This window comes from Hyla sarda, chromosome 6, assembly GCF_029499605.1.
Source record: "Hyla sarda isolate aHylSar1 chromosome 6, aHylSar1.hap1, whole genome shotgun sequence".
Taxonomy (NCBI): Eukaryota; Metazoa; Chordata; class Amphibia; order Anura; family Hylidae; genus Hyla; species Hyla sarda.
In genome coordinates, this window is record NC_079194.1 from 152,092,864 (window position 1) to 152,112,023 (window position 19,160).

A 19,160-nucleotide genomic window follows, 5' to 3' on the forward strand; every position below is an offset into this window, starting at 1 on the left:
CGGAATAGTGGCGTTGCCTTGACGACGACGCACAGGGACGTTCATGCGCAATGTCCCTCTGCATCGTCGTCAAGGCAACGTCACTATTCCGGGCCCGAAGCACGGAGAAGAGGCCCCCCCCCCGGTGAAAATGGACAGCCCGGAACGACTATCCTTCCCCACCGGATGGTCCCTGTAGCACAGAGGGCCTGGACCAGCTCACCCTTCCTTCCCGCTGAGGGGAGGTGAGTATAAAACTAAAGGGGGTGGGGTGTCTGGATGATGACGAAGGCCGCAGTGGTCTTTAACCTGCGGACCTCCAGAGGTTTCAAAACTACAACTCCCAGCATGCCCGGACAGCCGCTGGCTGTCAGGGCATGCTGGGAGTTGTAGTTTTGAAACATCTGGAGGTCCGCAGGTTGAAGACCACTATTCAGATATTGACAGGCGGTGATGATGAAGAGGGGTGGGGGTGGGATGATGACAGGTGGTGATGATGAAGGGGGGTGTGGGATGATGACAGGGGGATGATGACAGGCGGTGATGATGAAGGGGGGTGTGGGATGATGACAGGGGGATGATGACAGGCGGTGATGATGAAGGGGGGTGTGGGATGATGACAGGGGGATGATGACAGGCGGGGATGATGAAGGGGGATGATGAAGGGGGGATGATGACAGGCAGTGATTATGAAGGGGGTGTGTGGGATGATGACAGGGGGATGATGACAGGCGGTGATGATGAAGGGGGGTGTGGGATGATGACGGGGATGATGACAGGCGGTGATGATGAAGAGGGGGTGTGGGATGATGACAGGGGGATGATGACAGGCGGTGACGATGAAGGGGGGATGATGAAGGGGGGGATGATGACAGGCGGTGATGATGAAGGGGGGTGTGTGGGAAGATGACAGGGGGATGATGACAGGCGGTGATGATGAAGGGGGGTGTGGGAAAATGACAGGGGGATGATGAGGGTGTTAATGACGGGGGTCTGGATGATGACAGGGGGGATGATGTATTTCCCACCCTAGGCTTATAGTTGAGTCAATAACTTTTCTGGGTTTTTGGGGTGAAATTAGGGGCCTCGGCTTATACTCGAGTATATACAGTATAAAGAAAATACATGATATAAAGCTTTATAAAGCGTGACCAATTCATAGAAGGTATGGACATCGGACCAAAACAACTTGAAACCTCACAATTTAAACAAACAAACATGCCACAATTGTCGAGTGAAAAGACATGGGAGCTCTAGATCGGGTTCAGATCCACATGATAGATTTTAGGCTGGGTTCACACCTCGTTTTGTACTTACGGCTCCCGTATACGGCTGGGAGGAGGGGTGGGCGGGGCTTAATCGCGGTTCCCGCACTCAGCCGTATAGGGGAACCGTATTTAATGCATGTCTATGAGCCGACCGGAGTGAACCGCAGCCTCCGGTCAGCTGCGTTTTCGGCCGTATGCGGTTTCCCGACCGCAGGCAAAAACGTGGTCGACCACGTTTTTTTGCCTACGGTCGGGTAACCGCATACGGCCGAAAACGCAGCCGACCGGAGGCTGTGGTTCACTCCGGTCGGCTCATAGACATGCATTAAATACGGTTCCCCTATACGGCTGAGTGCGGGCACCGCGATTAAGCCCCGCCCACCCCTCCTCCCAGCCGTATACGGGAACCGTAAGTACAAAACGAGGTGTGAACCCAGCCTTATTCACATGCTTCTACATTAATGACAGTTATGTAGCAGGTACCTGTCATTCATGTAGAAGCATGTGAATAAAATCTATCATGTGGATCTGAAACCAAGCTGGAGCTCCCATGTCTTTTCATACTGCTTTCAGGTGCAGTCCGCACCTTCTCCGTGCTCGGTGTCTGGGTAACTGGGTGAGCTGATTCTACATCCTTTTTGACAATTGTAGAGTGTCAATATAACCTTTCATAATGCAAAGGAAAATACAGCCACTGTGGGAATCCCACACACAGGACTAGAACATAAACTCCATACTGATGTTGTGACTAGTCTGGGTCCCCTGGGCCCAATGACTCATTCCAGGCTGTCTGAGCGGATGACGAGGGATCCAGGAAGCACCACATGTGAAGGGGTCATGAATACTCAAGAACCCGTTGACACACAATGACAGTGTTACTTTGTAGCAAAGTCTGCACAAAAACTGCAATATAATGTACTGTGAGAATAAAGTCTTAGTCCTTTCTATGCATCTATCCACAGTTTGTCGTCAAACTGCTTCACTAATGTTCGCACCTTTGCTTTACTATTATTTTCCTCTTCAATTCTTAGTACAACTATAACAATTTTAAATATGGTTGATCCTTTGTCTGTAAATTCATAAGACTGAACCACAAATCTGATTGATCACATTCCCTGAATCCTGCTGACTTATTTATATATCAGGAGGGACCCCCCTCTATTACTTGTCCGCCAACCGCAGACGCTGTGCCAGTGGGATGCCAGCCAAAATACAAAAGGGAAAGCCTCTACCATACAGGAAGTGAGATCATTGTCCATATGGCTTACATTAACCCCCTCCCTGCTGGGCTAACGCTTAGTGATTTTTTTCATTAAAAGGTGAAAAAGCTAGTATTGCTTTCGGGAAATAATATTTGTGGACTAAAGGCAAAGAATGTGCTATAAGTCTGATATACCCATTGCTGATGTCAGTTACAGGGCATGTACGTCAGAATATAAAATAGCTGCCATACACATCTTCATTTTTAATGCTTGACAGAATAGAAATACTAGCAGCATTCTTCAAAACACATTCCTGAGTGCTAATTTTAGGGTAGCGGAAATCTTTGTGAGCAGTCTTAGCAGACGTGAGTAAAAACTCAGACTGTTCTTTAAGCTAACTTCTACAGAGACTTTCCAAGAAAAAAAGGAGATCACTTTCATAGCTGCGTTCCAGCAGGAAGCGGAGGGAAAGGGGAATCTGACTGGTATGTTTCCATCACAGCAAATGCTGAAATTAGTCATGACAGAATGAAAAGGAACGATTTATCGCTGCACTGTTGCCTTGTTGCTTTCAGGAAGGGTTAAAATAGAGCAATATGTCTTGTGTTTCAGCCAAAATATAATAAACAATGAGGCAGGAAGAGGTGCTACCTGTGGGTAAAGAGACTTTCAGTAGCCCAAAACCTGGACTATTCCTGCTTTCAGTACATTATTCATCTACACACACATACACGATAACAGTGTAAGTAGTAATGTGCTAAGAACCAAACCAGGCCATATCAGTTCTTAATATTACAGAGGTCCAACTCCTGGCACTGATTGAATGTTCCACCACTTTACAGCTCAACAGGCAGAGTGCTGTAGATTTTTATTGAAGCCCAGTCCCAATCGAGTACCAGGCCCAGTGGCCACACAATATAAGAAGCAGTGTCTGGTATGTTGCACATCTAGTCAGCTGATCTCTATTACTCTTTTTTTTTTCTAATTGACTAATACATGGTTAGTAACCAATTACATTTCATCAGGTAGCTCCTTACTGGTTGCAATGGGCAATGTCAGATCTATTCTATTCTTTATAGCAGTGTTTAAACTATTTTGTTTTTAAGGGTTTATCATTAACTTGTTTTTACCTGGTGTATTGAATTTGACAAAATAAAGTTTACAAAGTAAATAGGTGAAAAAGAGCACAGCCATTTCTGAGAAATCAAAGACGATCATCTCGCAGTGATAAAAGTGTTACGAAGTGCTGCAGATATTGGAATGGGGTGGGGGAACTGATAGAAAGAGTGATCTATTGACAAAATCCCACTGATATGTATATTAAAGTGTACATCACTAATATGTATATTAAAGGTTCCGGAAGAGACAGAACTGGCTATCCAAAAAAATGCAATACATGGCTCGGAGGGTGATCACTAGAGATGAGCAAACTTTTGAAAAATTCGATTCGGCCGATTCGATGAATTTTTTCAAATTTTTTTTGGCTTGATACGAATTTATTCGAGGCGAATCTATACTAACAATTGCTATTTCTGGACTACAGAGAGGCTCAATAGGGGTGTAGAACACTTTGTTTTGTTCTAACACGCATATGGAGTGTGCTGGGGTAGTGAAATAATACTCTTATTTAGTATGACATGCAGATTACAGGCATCACTTTTAGAATTACTGCCACAGAGCGGCACAATAACAAAGCCTGGAGGTGGCATCAGTATGAGGAGGCCATATAGTGGCTAAATGACACAGCCCGGAGGTGTTGGCAGCATGAGGAGACATATAGTGGCTGAATGACACAGTGTGGAGGTATTGGCAGCATGAGGAGAGCATATAGTGGCTGAATGACACAGCATGGAGGTGTTGGCAGCATGAAGAGACCATATATTTGCTAAATGACACAGCGTGGTGGTGTTGGCCGCATGAGGAGACCAAAGAGTGGCTGAATGACAAAGCTTGGATGTTGCTGAAGCATGAGGAGACCATATAGTAGCTGAATGACACAGCATGGAGGTGTTGGCAGCATGAGGAGACCATATAGTGGCTGAATGATACAGCATGGAGGTGTTGGCAGCATGAGGAGACCATATAGTGGCTAAATGACACAACGTGGAGGTGTTGGCAGCATGAGGAGACCATATAGTGGCTGAATGACACAGCTTGGATGTGGCTGAAGCATGAGGAGACCATATAGTGACTGAATGACACAGTGTGGAGGTGTTGGCAGCAAGAGGAGACCATATAGTGGCTGAATGACACAGCGTGGATGTGTTGGCAGCATGAGGAGACCATATAGTTGCTGAATGACACAGCCTGGAGCTTGCAGCAGCATGAGTGGACACTAGGGCTCCACAATCCCTAAAATTAAAAGATGAATTTCTAAATTAAAATTGAAGATTTATGGTAGCTACTGCTACCATGAAAAATGTTTAGGCCCAGCCCCAGCAGCATCAGTAAACCATATATTGGCTGAATGACAGAGCCTGGAGGTGGCATCAGTATGAGGAGACCATATTGTGGCTGAATGACTGCCTGGAGTTTACGGCAGCATGGGGAGACCATATAGTGTCTGAATGGCACAGCCTGGAGATGGCAGCAGCATGAGTAGACACTAGGGCTTCACAATCCCTAAGATTAAAAGATGAATTTTGACATTTAAATTGAAGATTTATGGTAGCTACTGCTACCATAAAAATGTTTAGGCCCAGGACGAGGACCAGCAGCATCAGTAAACCACATCTTGGCTGAATGACACAGCCTGGAGTTGGCTGAAGCATGAGGAGACCATATAGTGGCTGAATGGCACAGCCTGGAGTTGGCAGAAGCATGAGGAGACCATTGAAATTTAAGATTTTTAAATATAAATTTAAGATTTTGAAATTGAAATTTTAACTCCCAAGTTTTAGTGTCCCGAGCCTCAGCGTGTGGGTACAAAGGGCCAAATCTAACAAGGAGTCACATGTCACATGGCGGCACAATGAGAGAGCCTTGAGGTGGCGGCAGCAGCATGAGAGCCATGCCAACTGAGGGTTGAGTCTGAGGAACCCACCGACTGTTGACTGGGGGTGTCGGATGTCACTTGGGATGAAGTGGATGACCAAGTGAACCGATCACGGCTGCTGGGTTGCTGGTCGAGACAAGAATGCTAGCTTACACTGGGAGCTCATACCTCTCGCTGCGACTCCAGCTGCCACATGCCCCTACTCTGCTGCGACCTCTGCCTAGGCCAGATGATTTAGGCCTCTGACACTCCACTGTGCACGTCCTGGCACTACTCTGCCTGACATATCTATTGCGTATATGAGAGGAGTACAATACACTTCACGACGTTTAAAACAGTATTGGTCTAGAACAGCAGCAGGTGTGTACTATTGGCTGTCCTTTCACAGTATATAGACGCTTGAAAGATTAACAGGTACAAAATAGTACACTACTTAGATGTAGGTATGTGGTATGCAGTTATGAGGGCAGAAAAATGTGCTAAAGTACGCTATGTTGTGAGATTACCATAACACTATGGCTAGCTGTTTGTGAACTTGTATTTCCTGTTTGACTTTTCTTTTTTTGACTACAAATCCACCCATTGAAACATAAATGAGCTGCATCCATTCAAATCAGTGTGGTTTGCAATCAGGGTGCCTACAGCTGTTGCAGATTTATCTCTCTCCCACCAAGCGATCGCTCCTGTCATCAGCTGACTAGTGAGTCAGATCTCGGTTGCATTGCAAGCTGGGAAAAATCTGAGACAACAGTCACTACTTAGATGTACGTATGTGGTATGCACTTAGGAGGGCAGAAAAATGCGATACAGTACGCTTAATAAACGTATTGGAGTAAAACACCAGCCGGTGATTACTTTTGGCTGTCCTTTCACAGTATGTGGCCCTTGATAGATTAACAGGTACAAAATAGTACACTACTTAGATGTAGGTATGTGGTATGCACTTATGAGGGCAGAAAAATGTGCTACAGTACACTTAAAAAAGTATTTGAGTAAAGACACCAACTGGTGAGTACTTTTGCCCGGACTTTCACAGTATCTAGGCCCTTGACAGATTAACAGGTACAAAACAGTACACTGCTTAGATGTACGTATGAAGTATGCAATTATGAGGGCAGAAAAATGCGGTACAGTATCCTGTGAGAAGGTGAAAGGCATCTTGGTGGATGGGCGATATGAGACACCAAGGCTCCTGGCTTTGGTGAAGTAAGAGCCGATATTTATTCAGTGTCTGTGCTACGATGCAGTCTAACACTGTGGCTGTATTATGGCTGGAAAACCAATCCGGGATGGCTCTTACTGGGAAAGTGCAGGGTGGGGGTCATTCCCCACAATCCAGGCCGCCTTTTGTTGGCCTTAAAGGCAACCTGTTTCACCAGCTGAGGGGGATTTGCTAGTTGCAGCTCACACTGCCAGAAAGAGCTGTATGTGGAGTTCTTCCCTGTGTTTGCTCCAAGGGTGGAAGCTGGTGAACAGTCTGCCTGGAGGCCTGGTAAAGACTTGCTTGATGCCGCACCTAAGGATTACAGGTGGACTTTTGTTACATTTTCTTTGGTTCTGCATTTATAGGGGTACTCCGCCCCTAGCATCTTATCCCCTATCCAAAGGATAGGGGATAAGATGTCAGATCGCGGGGGTCCCGCCACTGGATCTCCGCTGCAGCACCCTGCTATCATTACTGCACAGAGCAAACTCGCTCTGTGCGTACTGACCGATGTTACAGGGGCCGGAGCATTGTGACATTACGGCTCCGCCCCCTTGTGATGACACGGCCTGCCTCCTCAATGCAAGTTTGTGGGAGGGGGCGTGCCGGCCATCACGCCCCCTCCCATAGACTTGCATTAAGGGGTTGGGCCGTGACGTCATGATGCTCTGGCCCCTGTATCTCCGGTCATTACCCACAGAGCGAGTTTGCTCTGTGCAGTAATGATAGTGGGGTGCTGCAGCCGAGATCCGTTGGATAGGGGATAAGATGCTAGGGGTGGAGTACCCCTTGATTTGAAAAGTACTGTTTCCTTGCCTCTATACTGCAACCGCAGCTATTTGAAAAAGCGAGTCATCATATTTGGTGGAGGATGCGGGCAACGCAGTGAGGTCAGCAATTGAGTTGCAGCACGCGGTTGCTAAGAACCAAGCCTGCGATAACCCGTCAGAGTTGTTGCTAGAGGCAACGACCCTGCCCACAAGTGACTGTTGGTACGGCGGAAGTGTTTTTTCCAGTGAGTCAAGGCAAAGCAGTGTTCCAGTGACCGCAGTGTTGGCAAAATGGAGGCTGTTCTAAAAGTGCTCATGGAGACCAACAAGCACCAGCAGGAAGCCAACCAGATGCTATTACAGCATGCAATGACTCTACAAGCGGCAGTGACAACCCCTGACACACGGAAAGCTTCACGGTTGCGATCCCCAAGATGACCCCCTTGGACAACGTCGAGACCTACCTGGCGGTCTTCGAGAAAGTGGCCATGAGAGAGAAGTTACCCCAAGAACAGTGTGCTGGGTTCATCGCTCCGTTCCTGTCATCTGGACCCGAGCAGGAATACTTTGACTTGCCCGACGACCAGTCTGTTGACTACGAGGTCGTCAAGGGTGAGATCTTGGCAAGACTGGGAGTGAATGTGTTAGTCCTGGCCCAACGGGTTGATGTAATCCCCCATGGATTTTGAGGTGTGTTTAGGATCATTATCCATTTGTAGAAGCCATCCTCTCTTGAACTTCAGCTTTTTCACAGATGGCGTCAAGTTAGCATCCAAAATTTGCTGAAATCGTGAGATGTTCCCTGTGCCACTGGCTGCAACACAACCCTAAAGCATGATTGACCCACTTTCATGCTTAACAGTTAGACAGAGGTTCTTTTCATTAAATTCTGTTCCCCTTCTTCTACAAACGTACCTTTGCTCATTCCGGCCAAAAAGTTACATTTTAACCGCATCGGTCCACAGAACTTGTTTCCAAAATGCATCAGGCTTGCCTATATGTTCATTTGTAAAGTTCAAACGCTGATTTTTGTGGTGAGGACGTAGAAGAGGGTTTCTTCTGATGACTCTTCCATGAAGACCATATTTGTACAAATATCTCTTTATAGTGGAATAGTGTACCACAACTCCAGTGTCTGACAAATCTTTCTGGAGGGATTGTGCAGTCAAACGTGGGTTTTGAATTGTTATTCTCACAATCCTGCGAGCTGTTCTGTCTGATATTTTTCTTGGTCTTCCAGATCTTGCTTTAACTTCCCTGATGACTGCCATTTCTTAATTACATTCCGAACAGAGGATATTGACATCTGAAAACATTTTGCTATCTTCTTATAGCCTTCTCCAGCTTTGTGAGCGTCAACTATTTTCAGATTTCTAGACAACTGCTTAGAAGAACCCATGGTGCTGATTGTTGGGGCAAGGTCAGATGAGTCTGGACATTTAAAACCTTTGAGATTGACATCACCTGGTCTTCCCAGATGATGATTGAGAACAATCCATGACACTGGCAGGTCTCAGCTTTGCAAAGGAGGCAGTGCATGCTATAAATTCTGCAGGGTGCCCAAACTTTTGCAGATGCCATTTTTTTGTTTTCTGTTATTTTTTAAAGTGTAAATGATGGAAATAAAATATAACTTTTGTTGACATAATATAAGAATGTCTAATCTGTAATTTGATGCCTTTTGGAGATTTCTCCGTCTTTCCTTGGCTTCTTTATACACATTTATACAAATTTTTACCTGGGGGTGACCAAACTTTTGATCCCCATTGTAAGTGCTTTTAAGGATGATGATGGCTACTGAACTTATAAAATCCCCTTTAAATAATCCCCTCATAGACTGACATAAAGAGCTCTTTAGATCAATCAAGGAGGACTGGGAGCTGAGGACAAGTGAAGAGACATGCTAGACTATGACTCTGGAGTAATTAAGTCCTGACTCTTTGACACTTGCAGGAGATGGGCTCCATTATAAATCTATGGAATGCAACGAGTTGAATTGAGATGCAAGCCAGGGAGAGAAATGCACATACACATGCTTCACCTGGCTACATCTAGTAATTGGTGTGGGTCTCAGTGTAACTAAGGAAGTTTGAGTCTGTCAGTGTGATGTATGTACAGATACCAGGTATGTATATGAATTTATGCTAGCCCCATTCTGCTAGCCCCATTGAGTTGAACATGACAGTCACATAAATTCACTTTGTGTGATTATATTATTACAGTTTCACATTTGTTTTCAATACAATTAATGCTATTTAACAATTAATGCTATTTAGATAAGACCAGTGGCCAACCCCCCCAAAATTAGATTGCATAAGCATTAAATAGCTTAGGATTCCTCTATCACAAACCTTTTTTTCAGTTTTTGGATACACCCTCCCGGTCTTGAAATATGTGGGTTTATAGTTTGTCTGACAATTCAAAATATCAGTCAGATGGGTGGGAACTTAATCTTAACAATAGGAGTGACTGTCACATGGTGACCAGGATTATACAGTCAGGGGTGTGTATTAGACACACATCCCTCAATGTACAACATTCACACCCCCTGGCTGTATAATCCTGCCCATTAAGGTGGGATTTGGCCACAGGTACACTTTAAGGAGTTGTGTTGTGAAGACAATCCTTGTCAATTTAACCTATTGGAACTGATTTTATAGAGAAAAACCTCTCATATGAACTAGAAGAGATGCTCTCAAACAGCAGTTCCCACTGTAGCTCACTTTAGCTGGCTATGGCCAACATATTATAGTATCTTTTTCATAGAGTGGCCTATATTGGGAATATGTCTTTATAGAGATATTTTGGAGAGAGTTCAGAGAAGAGCTACTAAATTAGTACATGGATTGCAGGATACAACTTACTAGGAAAGGTTAAAGGACCTTAACATATGAGGACATAGTTTTAAATAAGAGGGGCAAAGGTTTAAAAGTAATAACGGAAAGTATTACTTTACTTAGAGAGTAGTAGATGCATGGAATAGCCTTCCTACAGATGGGGAAGCTTCAAATACAATGAAGGAGATTAATCATGCATGGAATAGGCATAAGCCTATCCTTTATATTCGATAGAGACAAGGACTATTGATAGTATTCAGAATACCGGGCAGACAAAAGAGCCAAATAGTTCTTATCTGCCGACACATTCTACGTTTCTATGTTTAACTGTGGCTTCCTATGACTAAATCAGCTCTCTGTTATAAGAGCTCAAATCTTAAAAATATGTCTAATAATGCTGAGATCACCCACACACTCTCTGAGATAATTTTGTTAAAATCAATCATTAAATAACCAGATCAAGATATATAAACACATTCATCCCTGATGTGCCTGGAAACTTTGCTGCAGACAATACAACTTTGTTGAATGTAAATGATGAAAGGGCTCATTAATCACCTTTGTTTTCTGTCATAGCCAATGGAGTTTCCTAATGATTGATCTACATAACTTAGGCATGATCAATTTTAACTTTTATCTTTTGAAGTTTTCCTGTTCTATAATCCAGACAATAAGACAACCATGATCTTTGTCCATGATCTTTGTCCCTTAATAGGGACAAAACATATAACAATACACACAACATTTGGTTGCCCTTTCTGCCCATCATCCTGTCAGAATGATTATTTGTGTAATGCCAATATGAAAGGACAGTTTAAATTCTCAGAGGAAATGTGTTTAACTTGATGTTTGCAGAAAGGACCTCTTTACTGTATGTATATTCAAGAAGGAGTTGATTTATTTTTCCAGAATTAACATTAATCAGAAGGGAAGGTAAAGCCGTCTTGTAACTTCCAAGTGCGGCACAGGATTTGGTCCTTTGGATGATTGACATTTCTATTCGGAAAGCCTTCCACTTGTATATTTGCATAGTAGTTTCTTAGATTAAATCTGTTATTTCGACAAAGAATTTAATGCTATTTGCTTCCAAACAAGGCAATATTTACATATGATGAATTTAAATTCCTATCCAGTTATGTGAAATATACTATTTTATTAAACCTTCCACTGTTGAGAGTTTGGTGACACTCTAGCGGTTTTCTTAAACAAACTTTCCTAATTAAGAACAGGGTTACAATTCATAAAGTAGCCATAGTCTGAAGATATTTTCCGAGAGCTTCACCTCTGAAGCTGCACCAAGTGTTACACATTGGAAATTGTGGTTATATATCTTTTTCAAGCATTTATCTTGATAATTAAATCTATATAGGGTTAAACCCAGCTATGACCACAAGTAATGAACAAGGTCTTTATACATATGTAGAAATATGTGCATTTATATAAATTATACGTCACTATTTATTGGTCCTTTAAGTTTTGACTATAGCCTTCATAATAAAAATTTGTCTTCAAAGACTTTGGCCCACATTTAATAAAACTGTCTAATACTTAGGCAGCATAAGCTTGCAGTAGACAGACCAAGAATGCACCAGATTTATCAATGTATAGTGGTAAGTAAGAACAACCAGCTCACCCCTTAATCGCCTCTCAACCACAGCGTGGACCCGTGTGAATTGACCAGTGTCACTGATGAAAATGCAGGAACATGTAGAGAAAAATGTCCAGCAATGTTATACGAGCAATAAACTCTTCTTTATTAGGAATGTTTGGAGGGTGGAGGTTATCTACTAAAACACGTCACTTTGTACGTCCTGTGTATCGATCTATCCTAGATTTATCAATGTGAATTATAATGCTGGGCACACTACTTTTGTTCGATGCTGTGAAAAAGTATAGTAAAAGTGTCTAGAACTCAAAATACATGCGGCACAAGTCATGGAAGATACAAGTAGTTTTTCGGCAAAAATTATGAGATTTCTGGCGCATTTGCAATAGTAATAGTTTTATAATTTTTCAGGTACCTTAATATGTGTGTACTTTGTTTAAATAGTGAGCAAAATAAGCTGTGAAAAATCCACAGCAAAATCTGCACATGTGAACATACCCTTCTAGTTCTGCATTGAGAAGATGTGCACCTTACATAACAGTTGTTATGTCACCGTTATAAGATTTGGTTCAATGTGTGATGCCCTTGGTTGATCTTAGACTAGTTATAACAGCTATTGTATGTATCTGGTTTCATACATATTGCACAACACCTGGGCCATTAATGGAGGGCTTGACTGCCTATAGTAGAGCAAATCTAGGCAGGCAGCTGGTATCTTACATATGAATAAGGGACAAGGAGGCTGAATTGGGCCATTGAAGACAATATTGGAGACAAGTATCTTTTGTTAGCAGGTGGTCTCATAAAAAGTTGCTCCAAAGTTGGCCTTTCGACAACCAGTAATTGCACCACAGAGCGCATCCATAGCTGTTAGGCAAACACTGTACCCTGTTCATAAATGGCAAATGACTCTGATATCCAATCTGCATATAACTCCAAAACCACTAATAACTATTCCCCAGGTGAAAGGAGCATATTCTGAGCTGCCAATCGCAGCTGTCTATGTCAGGAAAGCACCTGTGGTCAATGTTTCATCACTGAATATATTTAGGATTCTTATCCAGTGCCATATAGTATGCTATTGTCATATTTTACATAGTGTGTGAGAGTATTTTATTACAAGTCACAATCACAGATAACAAAACCATAGAAGAAAAAAGATAAACTAAATTTACCACCACTCACTTTGTAAGCAAGACAACTTTGGTTTGTAAACTTTTATTATATAAGAAGGAAAGTAAACTGGTTTGATGTGTATTTGCAGCATGGCGGGAGGGCTGTACAATCGAGGTTTGATTTGACTAAATAATGAAAGTGTGATATAAACCTTCGGGGCAAACAACAGAAATTTTACAGCTGCCAAGATGGCATAACCCAGTTCTGTCAATGGGATCATTATTTTATTTAATTCATGCAGTTACTCAATGGAGATTTTTTCACTGGCAATTACAGCAAATAGAAGTGCATGTTTGGCTTATGATCTATGAACACTAGTGCCCAGGTAAAATCTTTTCTGCATTCTTGGCTGTGACACTATGATATTTATAAATGATTCAGGGAAGAATGCAGTCTTCTGGCCCCAGTATCAATAATATGTTGGTGCAAATATTATTGTATCATTCTTTCTCTTAGGTCATATATAGTAAACCCCCTAAGGATGCCGCCTGTTTTTACCTTAATGACTACGACCCTTTTTTCAAATCTGGCATGTGTCTCTTTAAGTGATAATAATCACTTTTAAGAAATGCTTTTACTGAGCAAAGCGATTCTGAGGTTGTTCTTTTGCGACATATTGTACTTTATATTGGAAGTAAATTTCTGTTGAAACATGCAGCAGTTTTTGTGAAAAACATCAAAATATTGGGGGGGAAAAATCACTTTGTTTTTTTTATCTATTGGGTGTGTACAATTATGGCAATAGCCAATTTACCTTTCTTTTTATGTTATTTTTCCCCTTCGCAACAAAATCCTTTTTTTTTTTCTTAATACAAGGCTTTTTTGGGAAAGGGGCATTTTTATGCTTTGTTTATTTATTGATAAACTCTGTTTTATGATTTTTTTTTCCTGTTTATCTCTTTTTATCTGTTATACTATGCTACAGAACATCTGTACTGCAGCACAGCATGACTGTCCATATTACACTGACACTCAGCCTTTGAGATCAAGCTTATGGCTAGACCTCACAGACTTCCATACTTGGAAGACAGGATGCCATCATCTGGCCTCCTGCTGCCATGATATCCATCAGGACACCTTGATTGCATTGCGGGGTCGCCAATAGGGAACAGGGGAAGCCCCATCCCTTTGTCAATACTATCGATGCTGAGGTTGACCACAACATCTATGGGGTTAATGCTGCAAAGACCAGGGCCCTTTAAGTCTTGGCAGCTGTGGCGGAATTCAGGCTGTTATTGACATCTGGACGCCACTGCCAATCTCCTGCACTGTGTCAATAAGACATTTGCATATGTCCAATAACAGGAAAGGGTTAAAGGTGTTATCCGGTGAAAACTGTTTCTAGCAATGTCTTCAAACTTCCTAATAAAATAATAAAAACGTTAACTTACTTTCCTCCACTCATTCGTAGTCTCTGGTATCAGGGTACCCAGTCTATGGATGGTCTCTGTTGATAGTCTTCTTCTCAGATCCGGCTAGAACAGTATATGTGACATCTCAGTACCTCTCAGCGAATCACTGGCCGCATCTGTGTTCCACTTTGGCAGTGATTGTGATCAACACTGTCAATTCCCCCAGCATGACGCTAGTATCTGCAGCTTAGTGGAAAGCAGTATGACCAGCAGCAGACAGAGCACCCTGATACTGGAGCTACAAGGGAGCAGAGGAAGGTAAGCAAAGTTTTATTTTATGTTATTAGGCAGGCTGGGGAAATTACTAGAAAAACGTTTGTTTTCTTTTTTGACTGGACAACCCCTTTAAGTCTTTATTAGCAGCAAAGACCAACATCATTACATACAGGTCAGGATTATGCATGTGCCAGGCAAAAGTTTTTACAATACAACTTAGGAGGAGCTTTCTGGCAAATGTTTTTTTTTTTTTTAACATATAATGCTAACTCACCAGCAATATTCTAGCAGTGTGATTTAATTTATCCCATCTTAATTTCATTCATACATTTTGAACCCTTTATTATTTAATCTACCATATCACACCTGGTAGCTGCTGAATATATAACTGACCAGGGATGCCTTATATAGAGAACCAGGCTTGCAGCGATATAGTAGTTGAGCCCATACAATGATTATACAACTTCTCTGGCTCATATGTACTATCTACATTATCAGTGTATGCTTTGTGTAGAATTTCCAGTATATCCTTTGAGATATAGCCTTACACTGCTTTCATCTGTCTTCTGCTTCTAAGAACTGACAGGAAGAAACCTCTCTTAAGTAGAAGGCAAGTACGATATGCCAGAGAAGCTGGGGCAAAATAAAAAAAAACAAAATGCCATTTTGTAAATTTTGGGGGGCTTTAGTTTCAAGACTGTGCACTTTTCTGTAAAAATTACACATTATCTTTATTATATAGGGCCATATGATTACGAGTCGACGATACACAATTTATATAGGTTTTCTTTTACTGCTTTTAAAAAATTATAATTTTTTTGTATGAACATTAGTATGCTTAAAATGGTCCTCTTCTCATCCCTATGACTGTTCTCTTTTTCCCTACACAGGGATTTATGTGGATTCATTCTTTGCACCATGATCAAAATTGTATTTGAAATAGTTCAGACATTTACGCATGTGACCATACTACATAGGTTTATGTTTATTTACATAATTTTATTTAAAAAATGGGAAAGGAGGTGATTTACACTTTTATTAGGGAAGGGGTTAATTCATGTTTATAAAAAAATTTTAAAGCTTTTTTTTTTCCATTATTTTTTAGTCCTTATAGAGGACTATTCCATGCAATCTTTAGATTGCATAAGCTATTTAATGCTGTTCCATAGCACAACATTGATCAGTGTTATCAGCGCTCTATTGCTCCTGGCTTCCTGCAACTTTGAAGTGCAAATCGAACGTGCCGGAGGCAGTTAGGGACCCTCTGCCCATCCTCCCAGTTGATTTCACTGCAGGTGACCCAATCAGCTCCACTGACCTGCTGGGATCTGAGGATCAATTTTGATTGCGGCTTTTAAAGAGTTATTGCCGGACATCAACCTGATTGGTAAGGTTCAGCATTAGCCACTGCTCCAGAGTGTGCTTCATAGGCAAAGAGCAGGTGCGGGGAGTGCATGTACATCCTGCCTCCTTAAAGGGGTACTCCGGCGCTAAGACATCTCATCCCCTATCCAAAGTATAGGGGATAAGATGCCTGGTCATGGGGGTCCCGCCGGTGGAGACCCTCGCAATCTTTCATGCAACACACCGCAATCATAAGCCTCCGGAGCGAACATCGCTCCGGGTCTGATGACTCACGATCACGGGACCGGAGTATTGTGATGTCACGGCTCCGCCCCTGTGTGACATCATGCTCCGCCCCCTCAATGCAAGCCAGGGGGCATGGCGACTGATCAGGCATCTTATCCCCTATCCTTTGGATAGGGGATAAGTTGTCTTAGCGCTGGAGTACCCCTTTAAGGTGTTATATAGAATTGAACCCAAGGTTGGACCAGGCTTATAATAAAAATCCGCCACCACTGAAATGCTTTAGTAAAACCTTAGCAGCAATCCAACGATGTCTGTAACTTTTAGCAGGAAATACAGTAAATTCCATTTAAGAGTCTATTCATACATACAATATACTGTGTATATTTGACACGCAGGATTTGAAACTGCAGATTTTAGGCTGCAGAGGTCAATGTATACTTAGTGACTGAACACATCTTCAAATCTGCAGCTACAAATCCTACTTGACCCCCAATATGTAAACCAGCCTATTATTATGCAAACCAGTCCCCTTTGCTTTTTTCTTCCCTTTTCTTGGTTTAGTTCCAATACACACAAAGAGAATAAACATGTGTATAGCAAAACATGTGTTACTGCAATCATTTTCTGTGAGAAATACTTCATTTTCTAGAAAAATTTCAGGGGTACCAACATTTACGGCCACGACTGTAAATATAATCCAGTCCAGTAACCCCTAGTTTGTATATGTGAACTCCAGGCAAAATACAACCAAAAAAGTGTGAACTGTCTAATGTACAGATATAAAATTATAAATCTTTATTGAGAATGATAAAATGTATGGCTAACATTAAAAAGGAGAAATCGACCAAAAAGAGTGACATCACTGGAGTCATCACACTGGAGCAGTACACAGGTTTCTGTGGTAGGTTTTTTGGTAGGTTCCGTATTCTCTGTATGTGCATACAGTGGTTTATGTACTTGTTAGTGAATTTGCATATTGCACTTTTTTATTCACAGGTAATTTTTGTATTGACTATTTTACATATCACACACACGGCTAAACATAAAGAATTGGGGGTTAGAAAGACATAAAAGACAAATTGCTGACATAGCCTTTCCAACACCCCAAATCTGCCTATGGTGGATGGCCCATTGACAGATCTGGCCCAACAGAAATCTTCCAGTAGCACAGATAACCAGTCTGGGCCTCACTGAACCCAAGAGACTAAAAAGCCTTGTTTTAGGGATGCTTTCAACCAGCTTGTGTATAAAGTAAAGATTGAATACATTGAAGTCACCAGTAAGGGTCTCACAGGATGCAACCATGCTGCAAAATCGACAGAAGTCACGATCTACATGACCATCTCATAAACTTTCTAATGCCTATGTGTATTCAGGATATTTGGCTTCGTCCCAAAACCCACATCTCATTCTATGTGAAACAGCAACCTGTAGTGCCAACTAGAACCTATGACCGGTGTTATGTCCTTTTCTTCCCTCTTTAACACCCTACTTAGGCGAGCCACTGTGCTGACTACAGAGGGATCTAAAGATTTACTTATAACAAAGTCTTTTTGTGTTGCCTTCATATAGAGCCAGCACTAGTGAAATATTCTTCCCTTGGGATGTTAGTTGACACTGGAAAGATAAATAGCATCAATCATTTTGACAGGTGATATGTGCAGGAATATGTGTAAATGTTTGTGCGCACCTCCATTTATGCTTGTGTATCTGTTTACGTACAAGTCTAGTGTGCGTGCGTTTATGTGCCCTGGAGCTGATGTGTATCTTATAGAATATATGGGTGAGTGTCAGTCTGTTTCAGGATGTGTATGTAGATTCATAATCAACCCATGTGTGTGCCTATTCATTCTCTCTCTGTATATTTTGTTAAAAGGGAATATTCTTAGATCAGATTCACATGCACAGGAGTACAGCTCGTGACGTGAGTTAATGTATGGGAGACTTGTTAGTGATGGCTGCTGTGCCACAGGATATCAAAAACTATGTCAGATAGTATGTTTTCATATCTCCTGTGTTAAAATCACTCTTTTATTAGAATATATGAACAATATAAACACTTAAACACTGATTTATTTCATACAGATTGATGTGTTGTATATTTTACAGGTTTAAAAATGTCTGACAGCCTTTCCCAGCTTCATTTGTGTGTTATGGATCACAATACGGGCACCAAACTGTTCAGTATTGTGTTACAGACAGACAGTCACTCAGCAATTCTTTGCAATAGGGGATCTGTCATAGACTGCTATTTTTTGCATCCTATATTTTCATTGCATTCAGAATTTGTACATATTTTGGGGAAAAAACATCTAAACATGTAAACTCTTTATGTTTTGTCATTTGTAATGGAGGTGGACAAAACACCTAAATGGATAAAAATTGTTGAAGTGTTGAAGTGTTTCATGTAGTCTCTTTTTTACCGTCATTATGGCCTTGTTTTAGAAAACATACTAATCCACAGTCTCTTTTACTGGTTCATGTTACAAAACACAGATTGCTGGTTGGTCTAAATTGTCCATAATATCCACAACAAATTGATAAATCAATAAAAGCAGTAGATGTAATTGGCTGCTAACAAGTCTTATCAGATGTTATTTATTACTGGTAAAGAACAATGTAACAAATATCATACAAATCATACAAAAATGGCTCATAAAACACTTTACTTTATAAAGTGTAATTCTACAGGCAATAGCTTACTACGGTAAGCAAAATTTGCAATTGCACCTCAGACGCGTTCCTAAACCCAGTAAACACAAGCAGCTGGGAATGAAATAATGTGTATTTCTTAATCAGGCAGTTTTGGGCCAAAAAGCCCTTTTCGAATACAGCCTTGAGCAGGAATGTAAGGAATAGACGTGCCTTAGAACTTCATTCTTTGTTTCTTTATTGATTTTTAGAG

At 41.7% G+C, this 19,160-nt stretch overlaps 1 protein-coding gene across 8 annotated transcripts in view; it reads left to right on the forward strand.

Moving 5' to 3' along the window:
• The window catches only part of ZNF469 (zinc finger protein 469), a 607,005-nt gene that overhangs the window by 305,184 nt on the left and 282,661 nt on the right, over positions 1-19,160 (forward strand). The gene's annotated exons all lie outside the window — the stretch shown is intronic.